At 49.0% G+C, this 13,360-nt stretch overlaps 1 protein-coding gene across 1 annotated transcript in view; it reads left to right on the plus strand.

Moving 5' to 3' along the window:
* The first annotated feature begins 445 nt into the window (after positions 1 to 445).
* The window catches only part of GPR20 (G protein-coupled receptor 20), a 40,675-nt gene continuing 27,760 nt past the window's right edge, over positions 446 to 13,360 (plus strand). The window contains exon 1 of the mRNA XM_019481808.2: positions 446 to 514. The gene's annotated coding sequence lies outside the window, so the exon portion shown is untranslated. The remainder of the gene's footprint in view (positions 515 to 13,360) is intronic.

Raw genomic sequence — 13,360 nt, forward strand, 5'->3', positions numbered from 1 at the left:
CCCACGTGGCCCTGGGGAATAACCCCTTTCTCATTTTGCTCTCAGACACAAACAGCTGCCCAAGACGTACAAACACGGGGATTCAAGCTCCATTCACCCACAGAGCGACACCTCTGAAGCCAATGCAGTAACACTGGGGTGAGCTAGTGCGAGAACAAAATCAGGCTTCAAATGCATGTGTGCAACACTGCCTATGGAGCGTGCATCTGTGCTCAGCATACACACACTTTCATACCATGCTGGCCCTTGCAACATCCCACAACTATCTGCCCCGTCACTGGAAGAGCTATGAAGCTACTCTATTTATTCCTCTTTCTTCTTGCCTGTCCACCCCAAGGCAGCCTTTAACCAAACTGAGCCGTGGATGCTAGAAAAGGCGCTGACGTCAATGTAAAAGTAAACCAAAGAGGTCTGGTTCCTGTATTACCCTGAAGGGCTGAGCGCTGGGGAGTAACTGCACTGTCACTCGATTCAGGCTTCAAGCTCTGCAGCTGAACTCTCTCATTCAGGCTGGGTAAGTACTGCGCGCTCCCCCGCACCGCGCCGGCTAGGCAGACTGTAGCAGCTGATGCATCCTCAGGGAGCTTGATCAGCAGCAACTCTGAACTGAAGCAGGTTAAGTGCAGGTTATTCCAATCGCTGAGACACACTTTGAAGGGCATTTAACTCCCTTAAACACTGTTATCAATAAAGTCGGGGGCTTTCTAAATGGGGTTGTTAACCATATCGTAGAAGCAAGGAAACTTCAGGAGTGGTGCGTTGACCATGAATGCTTCGTGTAATGATTGCTGTCTAGATAGCAGGGCGATGCTGGAGTTTAATCTGAGAGCAAAATCAGAAAGAGGTTATCCTCCAGTTTAGCTAGGGACAAATAGTGTTTTCTGTTATGTTTAATTGGTTAATTATGACAGATCTGATTTGGTTATAGAAATCGACTTGCAGAAGTATATTTTCCATAGCTATCTGATCTATCTGTGTGTGCGCACGCGCGCGCGTGTGCACACAAATACACACAAGTACATCTATTCATACCTGAACAGAGTGGATAAAATTTAATCTGATAGAAATTGATATATATTGTATCTGCCCTTCCAGTATAATTAACGATAGATAGATAGATAGATAGATAGATAGATAGATAGATAGATAGATAGATAGATAGATAGATAGATAGATAGATAGATAGATAGATAGATAGATAGAAGGTGTGTACCAGGATAGATAAAGAAATCATTAGAAAAGGGAGATGGACAGATAGATCGATAGATAGATCGATAGATCGATCGATCTGTTGGTGATGGAGGATACCTGAGGCTGTGGGTATATCCACCGGTATCCTCCATCCCCAACAGATATAGTAATGCAAAGCTAGGAGCAAAGGAGAGAAATCAAGGAAAGGAAAAGCAAGGCTGAAATTTATCACAAGTAATTTCCTAATGGAGAAACCAACTCGGAAAGGAAAAAAACTCTCCCTGGGGAAATGGTGTGGATGCTCCGTCATTCGAGACATTTAAACTGAGGATTTGTCAAAACACAAGGAAATCAGCTGCACGCAATGATACCGGTGTTGTTGTGAGATGGAGTCAGTGGCCTAAGAGGCTAATGAGTAACTTGTGCGACATGGCAATTTGATAGCACTATTTGTACACGGTTTACATAAAGTGCAGTTAGCAAGTGAACGTGTGTTGCTGAAAAGGGCCTCGTCTTTTTCTTCTTTTCACACATCCTGTGGTCATGCAAGGCATCTTTTCCTTAAACATTTCATAAAGGCGGATGCCAACTTCTTTTCTTGGCTAAAACGTGGCATTTTCCTGACAAAATAGTTCCTTTTGAAAGGGAAAAAGCAGATTGCCTTAAAAAACCAAAAGAGGAGAGCAATATGGCCATTTTACCTCTAATTTCATCCCAGAGAGTCTCCACTGAAAATCCCAGGTGCCAGCACCTTTTGTCCTTAAACTCCAATCAAAACGTTGTATCTTATGTTCATTTCTATTAGAAATGTGTAGCTGCAAAAGACTTAAAAAGGACCATACACCCCTCTGTCTGGAAGTGGTTGGTGAAAAACCTGCTATTTCCAAAACCTGCCCTCCCAGACAAAGGCCTGGTCACAGGAGTCTGGGGACAGGTAAAATCTAGCCCTAACCAACTTTACACCCAGCCTATACACGGCATCCAATGTGAGGGGTGCTTACAAATGCCCATTTTATAAGCATTTTACTCTCTAATTATCCATCTTAGTGTCCATCCTGTGACATTTTAGGGTAAATCAGGATCCTGCAGATCTTCCTGCCAAACACACATTGCTCCTTGACAGGCCCTTTTGCAAGCATTTTCAAGAACTCTCTCTCTCTTTCTCTTTCCTTCTTCCTATTTTTCATCCTTTAGTTTTCCTTCTTTTAATCCCACTCCAAAGCAGACAGTGGCTTGGGCATTTCTGGACATACAGCTTGTCCCATTGGCTTTTCTTGTTGGTGAAACAGGGATTCACTTGGCGATGGAGAACAGAGGCAGAAGGTAGAAAGGGCATGACAAAATCCAGAAGTGGAAGAGTTTGGATCAAACTTAGGGGTGAAAAAAAGAAATGAAAGTGGAGAGACCAAGGGACTAGCCAGAAACAGGGTTGTTGTCAGAGGAACAAGGCTTAGATGGACAGTGACATCAGTGGTGTCATCAGTGTCCTACGTGGCATCTGGTGTTCAGCTTCTTACTTCTGCATCAGTCCCCAGGTGAGGTCCAGCATGGTCCATAAACCATTAGCACATAAATGCCACCAAGTCTAATTCTTTATCATCTACACACCCCCTCCGTCCTTTTTCTGCTATGTGTCCCAGGGTGTTTTTAAGCCTTCCCACAGGCATTGGGTGTTGGCTAAAGCCAAAGCTGGGGACTTCAAGTGGGGTATGTCAATGCTCCTGCTGGGAGCAAAGCCAGAGGTTGCTGGCTCAAGGGTCTTGCCCCTCCGCTCCGGGTCAGACCGATCGCCGTGTTTGGGGTCAGGAAGGAATTTTACCCCATGGTCAGATGGGTACAGACTGGGGCGGTGGGGGCTGCCTTTCCCTGGAGCAGGGGGCATGGCCCTCTACCCAGGATCTCTTGAATGTATATGGACAACGTTTCATAGAAGCAGGACGTTGGCTGCCGTGGCTCCTGCCGTACCTGTTATGGTGTTAGGTCAACGTTGTGTCAGGTTGACAGCAGTCTTACGTAGAGTTTAAATTATGGTTATATGGGATGGTTTGATAGGGATGACCCTTCCTCAGGCCAGGGGTTGGACTAGATGACCTCTGGAGGGCCCTTCCAACTCCACCTCTCTATGGCTGTATGATTGTACCTATCGGTGCCCAGTGAGTCTGTTAGAAATGCGGCAGACAAATGACAAGACAAAGTCCAAGGCTGTTCCTTCCACGCTGACAGATGCACATTTGCTGGCAGATGTAAAGGGGCTTATAAAGAACGCCAAGCCCTTCCAAACCTCAGCCCATCTTTTCCCCAGGAGACTGGCAGAAAAACAGGGCTTTGCACCACGCCCTGCAGCTTAACAAATTTGGGTTCTGGCAGCCCAAAGGAAGCCATGAGGTGATGTTGCCCCGTTGGGCAGCTCCCCATCTACCTGAGCATCGAGGCAGTTTTTTAATTCATATGCAGAGAAAGACAGAGACGTGAACTTTGAACAACAAATGCCTTTGCTTAGTAAATGGCTTCCTGTTATCGCAGCTAGCCCGAAGCTCTGATCTGCCGGGTTATATTAGTAGGCAGCAAGGATGTCTAACAAAAATCTCAGTGTTTTCTCCAAAAGCAAGTGGCCAGGGTACCAACTGTGCTTTAACATCACTGGCTTCTAGCATATGACTATTTCTCCTGTGTCCTCGTTATGTGGTTAGGGTAGTAGTCTAACGAACACCAAGCCAATGCATCTCGGGGCCTGCAGAGCTCAGCACAGGATTCACTCCCCGAGATCAGGCATCCTTTGAAGGGACAGCTTAAGACAGTGGTTCTCAGTCTTGTTAGACTCAAATTCCCTCTCATCAGAGTCAAGGCCCCCGGCAAAACATGCCGTCTTTGCTTCCACGCTTTTTTTTTTAATTATTACAGAAACATTACGGAACAATTTTTCTACTGTACAGAGCTCAGGAAGCCCAGAGCAGGTCAGGATAGCGTTGACTCTGTGGATTCCTACTTGAAATCTCTGGGTTTGTGAGTCTCTGAGTTTTCCCGCACACCTGACTGTGCTAAAATTACACAGCACCCGTAAAAGGATCTCACAACCCCCAGGTTGACAGTCACTGCTTGCAAGCATAGGACCACCTCTCAAGCCACCAGTCCAGTCCCCTTTATTTGCAGCTTTTGTTCAGAGAGTCCTAAAAATTGTCCGCTCCAGCCTGCATACACCCATCACTTGCACAAAGCACCTAGGGAAACACAGCCAAAAACAATATGGCACAGGTGAGAAGCAGAGAACGCCAGGGGGCACAGCGGGTGCTGATGTAATACAGGGGGGATTATCAATGGGGCGTGCGGATGCCACCCGTTGATTAGAAAAATCCCTAAGTACCTATCAACTGGGCTCTCCAGAGGTGCCCACAAGCATGCTGCACAGTTCAGGAGGGCGTCAGGGAGCTGGTGCCACCCCTGCCCCAGCATTACCTGTTGGACTGACTGATACACCGAGAGCACCAGTCTCCAGTGCTGTCAGTCCAGATTTATTCATGCCACACAGATCTACTCCCAAACGAGCATCCAAGATCTGTCCAAGTTGGGTTGCAGTCTCGTAAATCTGGGAGAGCTGTGAAACAGCTTTACAAGTAAACCCACGGGAGCGTAACACCCTCTTTCCCAGCTTCCAGACTCCTGCCATCGGCCTCCTGGGCTTAAAATACAACACCGCTCGGTGTCTGCTCAGCATCTTTCGTGCATGGGCGGGTGCTCTACAGAGGGGGAAATCAAGGCACAGCACCGTGAAGTGACTTGCCTGTTCGCCTACACCAAGTCCACGGCCAAATCTAGGGTTAAAGCCCAGTCCAAATGACTCCAGCTGCTGCATGCCAGACGCGAGAAAGCACGTGTCCCTCTCATCTCTCATTTCGTACCGGATTAAGACCTCTCTAGTGTATTCCTGGCCTTGCCGCAGCAGGACACTGGCAGTGCCTGCACCCACCCGCTTTACCTGCGGCGAGTTAGGGCGTTCTGGGTGTGCCTGGTGGTAGTTGTATGAGACGCTCGTTCATACAACTTGAACAGGTTGAAATCGAGTTATCTGCTGCTCTGCTTTCTGCTCCCTGCTCTGTTTGCTGCTCTGCTGCCTGCTCTCTCCCTGATCCGCCATGCATGTGCCACCTACAGAGGCTTCTGGCCACCGCTGGACTAGATGACCTCCTGAGGGCCTTGCCAGCCCTGCCTATGTATGATGTTACATATAGCTAGCTTCAGCGGAAGAGGGTTTAAGAGTTGCAGTGAGAGAGGACACCGGCTGTTTATTTCTGAAGGCCTGAGCTCATACATTGACTCAGGGAAGAAACACAAAGCACATCCTCATCACCGTTAATCCCCATTCATTTCAACTCAGCAACAGCCTTTGCTGAGGACAGACTCCAGGCTGACACGGTGGGGGGCCGCTGCACACCACGAGTTTGGGGCACGGCAGACTCCTGCCTCGGCCCTGCGTATGATGCCTTTCTCCTACCAGTTCCTCACACTGTTGAGCATTGCATTAACTCAGGAAGACAACACCTATTTCTGCACCAGCAGTGACAAACCTCTTTGGTATGATTACACGTGGGCAGCTTAATGTACAATTCTCGCGTAGAGTCTTAACTCATTGATTTATGAAATGCACTTAAGATAGCTTAAGTCACTGGGTCGTACCCAGGAAAGCTTAACGGAGGATCCTGATTTACAATATTGGACCCGATGCATAACTGGCTATGATCAGATGGAATATTTTAAAATATGTGGCCTGCAATTTATTTGTCTTGGAAAATGAACTGACAGAGGAGGAAGCACAGTCCAGTTTAGCAATCTTGGCTCCTCTGTCATTTCTTTTTTAGAAGGGCCAAATGAAATTGGTGCACATTAGCAAGTTGCTTTGAAGCATTGCCTGTTGCAGAAAACGGATTAGAGAGCAGCTCCAAAGCTGTGTGGGTCCAGAGGGCCGGAGGCTCCCGTGGTAGTAACTCTATATTACAGATGAAAGTAGGCACCAAGTAGTCATCCCCCACACCAGACTCAATCTGATATGTTTGAAAGACCTCCCTTTTGGGCTGATAGTATCTCAAACTTTTGTAAAGCAGGCCAAAACACAAAGTCATGGCAAGGGACCCGACGAGTAACTTTCTTTCAACTACAGACGGAAATGAAAACCCAATTCCTGGTTCAGATTTATCATCTGGGCATCTCTAGCACATGTGTGTATAAGTGTGTACAGGAGTAGCTATCAACATGCGAGAAGAGAGTACATGCACTAAAACGTCTTCCCGGTCAATCTTAGTGGCATTTGTAAACCGATCCCTATTACTTCCCTGTGGCCGACTAGGTTTTGGGAGGTGGCGATAGATCCGTGGGTCCTTAGGCCATCCATCCTTCAGGTGAAAAGAATCCAGCTGAGGTTAACCGAGGATTTGACTGAAGAGGAGTTGAGTTTCCAGCAGGGATTTCCAACATAGAATAGCATCCAAGACTAAAGGAACAAGGACCAAGATCTAATTTAGATTGACACAAGGTATGTGGCTGTATTGTGCCAACACCTCCAGCAACCTAAGGCGATGCAACAGCAAAGCCTCGTGTAACAAAGTGCAATGAAGCAAAGTGACACGATGAAATAAAACTAGAGGGGAGAATTGCAAGTTTATAGCTCTGGCAGCTTGTGCTTTAGATCCAGCCAAGGAACTTGCCTTGGGTCCACGAGGGTTGGTGAGGGGCCTCTGAATATGAATTATACGTGACCTTATAGTTTTGTGCTCCCCCTCATCTTCTGCAGCCTCCTTTGAAGTGAGCACAAGGCTTCTTTGTAAACGCAGCCAGAAGGAATTACTCTCTACTCCCATGTCCAGCAGGAGAGAAAGTGCTCCCTGGGCCTTTTGGTTAACCACAAGTACGCCTGAGATAGCACTGCGCAGTAAGATCACTCCAGCCGCCAAGCCCTGAGGAATGGGAAAGGCAAAGCTGGAATAGGTTGTTGTCATCGATGTCCTAAAGGGAAACCTTTCTGATGACTTAATGTCTGAGAAACTGCATAGTACATGTGTTTCTGAGATAAAAGGTACTGCCGCATTAGAAACAAAAACACCTTATAAACCAGGCCTGCAGAATACTGCTGCTCATTTGTTTATTTGAAGATAACTTTTCTCCTTTGGATCCCTTTAAGCTGATTTTTCATTCCAATTTCTGCCAGAGCCCCATTTAGATCGCTTCTTTTGATTCCCGTTCCCGCTGGAAAATCCTTTTGAGAAGGAAGTGTTTCTGTCTCTCTGTCCATAGTTATAAAAGTCTTTGCAGCATGGGAGAAAAATCAAGGCACCAACCCCTGCTAGAACTTCTGTGTAGGACACAGAGCTCCTCTCCCCCAGAGCTGTCCTGCAGGATCACAACCTACGATTATGGACGGATGGAGGGAACAGACTGTTCCCAGGGACCCCAGCTCCTCGGGAGAATGGACAGGTCAAAGGAAACAAGCCAACACAATAATAAGAGTAGGAAAATTTATTATATCAGCTTTTTTCAGTTGTAGCAATCCTATGAATGCCTCGCCTCTACTGTCACATCAACATTTTCAAAGAGAAGCTAGATTTTTACAAGCTGGCCACAGTTCTCACTCTTATCTAATTAACGGCAGGATTTCCGTCACCATGATATTTAGGACTCTTCAACATGATACTTATTATTATCTGTTCCAATAGCACCTAATCTCCCAACTGCGCTCAGGGCTTCTTGCTCTTATACACGCATAGAAGAAGAGTCAGCCAGCCCTTACCTCAGACATATTATCGAGTAAACAGACAAGGCAAAGAGAAGTATTACCACCCCCGTCTTACTGATGAGGAAATGAGGCACCAAAATGTTAGATGGCCTGCTCCAAGCCTCTTAAGGAACCTGGGTCAGAAGCCAGCTTTTCTGAGTCCCAAACTGGAGCCTTGAACACTATGGCTAAGTACAGACAGTCAAAAAGCCCGAGGCTGAATCAATTCAGTCTTTGCAGGTTAGTTTAAACTGCAAAGACTAAACTGAAACAGAAGTCAACAGACATTTACCTTTGATTCAGGAAATGCAGCCACATGCCTCCAGTGACTCAGGCCAGATGCCCGGGGGTGCTAGAGCACAGCTCTCTGGCTGTGTGTTCACTTCCTCTTCCTGCTGCCCCCGAGGTCTCTAGGATTTGCAGTCCAGACTTACAGCAGCAGGACTCTGCAGGGTTGCTCAGCACTTCCTTTTCCTGCTTCCAGGTGCCTCTGGGATTTGTAGTCTGCACTCGCAGCCAGCAGTAAGTTTGAGCAGGGGAAGGGGTGTTTAACCCTCCTTCCTGGCCCCAGATCCAACTGAGGTTTGCCTGGAGGGGGCAGTCGTCATCCCCCCTTTCCCCCCCCCCCCCCACCTGACTGGGCTGCATCCAGTTCAGCCTTGAAAAGAAAAGACTCCAGGGGCAATTTGGTGGCAGCTTACAAATATATCAGGGAAGAGCATCAGGGGTTAAGCGAACACTGATTCACCAAAGCGCCCCAGGAGTAATGGTTGCAACCCTTGCAGAAGACATATTTCCAGCCTGGCAGCTCCACATGAAACCCAAGCAGCCCTAATCTCTTCTTTGAATCTGACTCCCAAATCCTGACCCTCATCTGAGCCAAGGAGGTCATTGCAGCTCGGCACCCTGGCATGTGGGTACAGTGCTGCAAGTGCAGTGGGTTGGAGGTGCAGGAACCAAATAGCTTCACGTCCCAGGTCACCGATCTGTGCCGAATCTTGGACATGTTTCCTGGTGGCATGAACTCAGCCAAGGGATCTCAAGGGGCAGGCCTGGCCAAATGCAGCTGTGTTTTCCTGCTGGTTTCTCCTAGCGGTGTCCAGTGAACCAGCCAGACCCATTCTCACCAGGAAGCTGTTCTCCGCTTTCCCAGCCATCCCTCCGTATGGACAGCCTCGGCCGCTGAGACTTCACACTGACTCAAGCAGAGCAGCGCTGCCAAGTCACCGGGAGCTGGGCAGTAGCAGCTTGTAAGGGGCACAGCCATTTGAACTCCCGATGGCATGTGTAACTCAAACAAAGCAAGAGTAATCACTTCCCACACATTCCCCATCTCAAAATGCAAATGTCTTGCCGTGTACCAGGGACAAACACAGCCCGGCAGGAAATGCCTTGCTGGGAATTCAAGAAAGCTCCAAGTGATTCTGTTGCACTTGAATGCAGCGTTCTTGGCATCTGAAACTTAGGGAAAAAAATCCTCCTAGGCAGAGCAGTGCTGTAGAGGCATAAAAGGGAGCAGGGTGACATGAGGCTGGACCTGAACCGTCAGGGGTGGCACAAGGCCGACGTGTTCAGTGTGATATATAGCCTTCTGGTGCTCCAGCTGAAGTCTTGGTGAGCTCTAGGAAGTGCTATTTCCAATTCATCTTGGTGAAAGTATCTAAGGCAGGGGTGGGCAAAATGCAGCCCAGGGGCCGGATACAGCCCGCCAGGCCATTCTATCTGGCCCGTAGGGCCCCTAAAAATTTAGAAAATTAATATGTATCTGCCCCTGACTGCCTGTCATGCGGCCCTCAATGACTTGCCAAAACTCAGTAAGCAGCCCTCCTCCCAAAATAATTGCCTGCCCCCGATCTAAGACTAAGAAGGAATCCCGCAGAGAATGGAAATCTGATTTTCTGGAGCATTTAAAGCTGGACTAGAAAGCCCATATTGTGTGGGGAGATGGTCTCAGATTGAGACTACAAGATTTGTAGATGTCCTCCATCTTCAGGCTCTGTGACTCCTCAGAGAGAAAGGCGGTCAGAAGATGGTTGTCTTGGGAGGAAAAGCAATGCATGGATGGGGGAAATTGGGCAATCAGATGGAGTCATCCTTCAGGAAGAGGCCTTGGCTACACTGGTTACATGAGCTCAGACCAGGCAACGGAGAGCTGTTTGGGCAATGGGCTGCCTTGCGATGCCTCTGACCTGCTTCAGACTCCTTAACCTGACTTTATGAACTGAACCTCTGACTTGTGGCTCCATCCTCTAAACCTCTGGCTCGGACCCTTGGACTACTGCTGCAGTACATAACACAATGATCAATCCCAGTGCTTCAGGGCGAACATGAGAAGGGGTCAGGAAGAAATAGTTCCTCAACATACTACCTAACATGACACAACTGGCCAGTGGTGATCATACGGGAGAAGGAATGGGTTGTTTGTTCCCTTTCTCTAATCTAGTCGATAAGGTAACGGGGATGTATCCAAAGCAAAATGCAGCACTGGTCTGATGCAGTATGGCCAATCTGAACAGACAAAGCCCTATGTGATGAGCAGCCCAAAGCAAATGTGTGAGATCTGGATCTGGATTTGAATGTCCCAACTTTGAGGGTGTTTAGGTTTGGGATTTGGATGCTACCTACTAGAGAGGTCAGAGTCAAAAGTCAAGTTTGGATTTGGTTTCAGAGTCTGGAACTCCCCCCACACAGAGGTTCATTGGGGCTGGTTCCTGGTTTTAGGTTCAAAACCAAGAGTTCTCAAGAGCAGGTTAGAAAAAAAACTTGTCTGGGATGTTTGAGACAGAGCTGAACCTGCCTTGAGCAGGGGCTGGACTCGATGTGACCTCCTTGGCTGCATCCAGAGGAGCACGGCCATGCGGTATGTGGTGCCACAGACCTGTCTGTGGCACCATGCACTGCACTTGCAGGCATTTCCTGTGCTGCTACCTTGCAGCATGGTTGGGGATTTGACCCCTGGAGATCCAGGGGTCAAAAAAACCTGCAGAGAAAAAAAAGCAGGGTGGCGCACACGAGCCTGGCTGGCTGGAGCCATGCTTCAGCTGCCGGCCACGCTCCCAGCTGTAGGAGCAATGTGGCTGCAGCTTTCCCAGCCCCCAGGAGCCCAGGTAAGGCTGCTGGGGCCAGTACAGTTGCAGGCCTGGCCTCTCCTACCCCAGGAGAAGTAACCTGCCATGCACCAGAGAGCCCACAGCATGGCCATTCCCCAGGGACAACTAGCAAAGGCACGAGGCATCCTGCTGCTACTTGTCCCCAGGGAACCAAACATCCACGCTCACCTGGATGTGGCCCTGAGGTCCTTTTCAGCCCTATTTTTCTATGACTAGATGGGAGTTTGGAAGCTGAGTCTGATTTCATCTCCTGCAGTAGCAACAGGAGAGTGACACTACTGTAAATTGGTATAATTCAACGATACTGTGCGGGGACCCAAAATATCAACCCCCTGCCTTTTCCCAGCCACACACTTTGATGTGCCAGTTGCAACCCACAAGAATTACCTGGTGATTTGGGCATAGTCTTCATTGTTTGGGCTAATCTAATCCCCGCCATTACCCCCTTGGCATCAAGAAGGGCTACCAGGGATGAATCTGCCCTTTGTCCCTCTTGTGCCGTGAGCCCAGTTACCAGTGATCAGCAGGGATCCTGGTTTTCCCCAGCCCAGCGGGTGCAACCCACGCCACAAAAAACAGCGAAGCCATGCAGGAAGCTGCCTGCCCCTGCGAGCTCTGCGCTGCCCTGGCGAGGCACCCCTGCCTGCACGGCTGCAGCAGGGGCAACAACGCAGGGTTGCACATGGGAGATGTGGGCAGTGCAGAGCTCGCAGCAGGCAGCTTCCTGCATGGCTCTGCTGTTCACTGGGTTGCACATGCCAGGTTGTGAAGGCCCCAGGGATGGGCAGCAGGGCGGGAGCCTGATGGGCAGCCGCCGCCCCACACACAGATCTGGGGGGGCATGGATCCCCCCTGTCTCCTGGGAGTGCATGCAGTGGCGGGGAGCTGCCCCCTGCCCACTATCCCCCAGGGGAGCCACCCGCAGACCCATCCCGCTCCCCCCCCCAAGGCCCTGTGGCTGCGCATTACAGTGCCGGGTCGCAAGCCCCAGGCACTGCCCGTCTGGGCACCATCCCCAGCCCCAGCCCTGCTCAGCTCCCGCCCTATGGGGGTCTCAATCCCCTGCACAGCTTATCTGCGGGAGCTGCTGCCTGGCAAACATGTGCATGTACACGCACATGGCACCCCCTGCCTGACCGCCCTCCTCCCGCTCCCTCCCAGCCCCTGGCAGGCTGGAGCTCTGCCAGCCTGCAGAGACCTCATCGCAAAACTGCAAAATCTATGGGTTTCTCTGGTAAAATGAGAAATTGTGTTTGCCTCCAGTAAAAAGTAACAGCCGTGGTTTACTTCGTTTTTCCATCGGAAAGCAAAAACCCAGATCCCTGGTGATCCGGAGTCTCAACACAAGCGGTGAGTTCAACAACCTGAAGAATATGAATGAGGCCGCATGATTAGGACTAAGAGTCAGGATTGCTGCCTGCTAGGTGCAGCCAATACTCGTTTGATCGCAATAACCGCAAACAAGGTCCTTCAGATCAACGGCGGGTTCTGCATGAGCATCCTGACACTCATCTCCCCCGCTCTGTGCTGGAGGTGGACCTGTGAGGCCAGGTGTATTGGGATCATATGGTCTCTTCTATAGGAAAGGAGCCTGCCACCTGGTAAGCTCTGTTTTCTGCCCACTCACACTCAGTCACTAGGATTAGAAGTGGAGCCAAAGTTTTGTTCTGTGCCCTTTTGAAAATGTTCCCACACTCCTATCCAATGCTCTTTCGCCAGTCATAGTTTGTCTCTGCTGCTGCTGCTGCAGTTCAGGGAAATAAAAATACATTTCTCTCCTTAAAGATGGTATAAACATGATGGGACCAAAACACTTGACAAAACATTTCCACTCTCACGGCAGGTTACTCCTCCATGTTTCTCAAGGAAGGAAGTTCTCACAAGTTGTAGGCAATGGAATGCATTACTCTGGTTTTTTACCGCCCCAACCCCCCCATTCATTAAAAAATTGAACAAAATATATATATTTTTTGTGCTACCCAGCCCATGGACAGGTGAGCATAATACCCATAGCCCAGACACATTTTTCACCTGAAGATATCAAAGCATTTTGCAGCAGAAGGTAAGAACTGTTGAGCTCCATGTTGTGGATGGAGATTGGGGGTGTATGGATGGAGCAATACAGTGATGGTCAGCAGTTACGCATATTGGGGATGGCAGAAAATTAAGGCAGAAGGCTGGGTAGATTTCACCTTGGAGACTAACTGAATCAGAGAGATATAGCATAAGCTTTTGTGAGCCCAAGCTCACTTCATCAACAATTAATGTGGTTTTCCAGTTTTTCAGTCCTATCGCTTGA

The sequence above is a fragment of the Alligator mississippiensis genome, chromosome 3 (genome assembly GCF_030867095.1).
Source record: "Alligator mississippiensis isolate rAllMis1 chromosome 3, rAllMis1, whole genome shotgun sequence".
Classification (NCBI taxonomy): domain Eukaryota; kingdom Metazoa; phylum Chordata; order Crocodylia; family Alligatoridae; genus Alligator; species Alligator mississippiensis.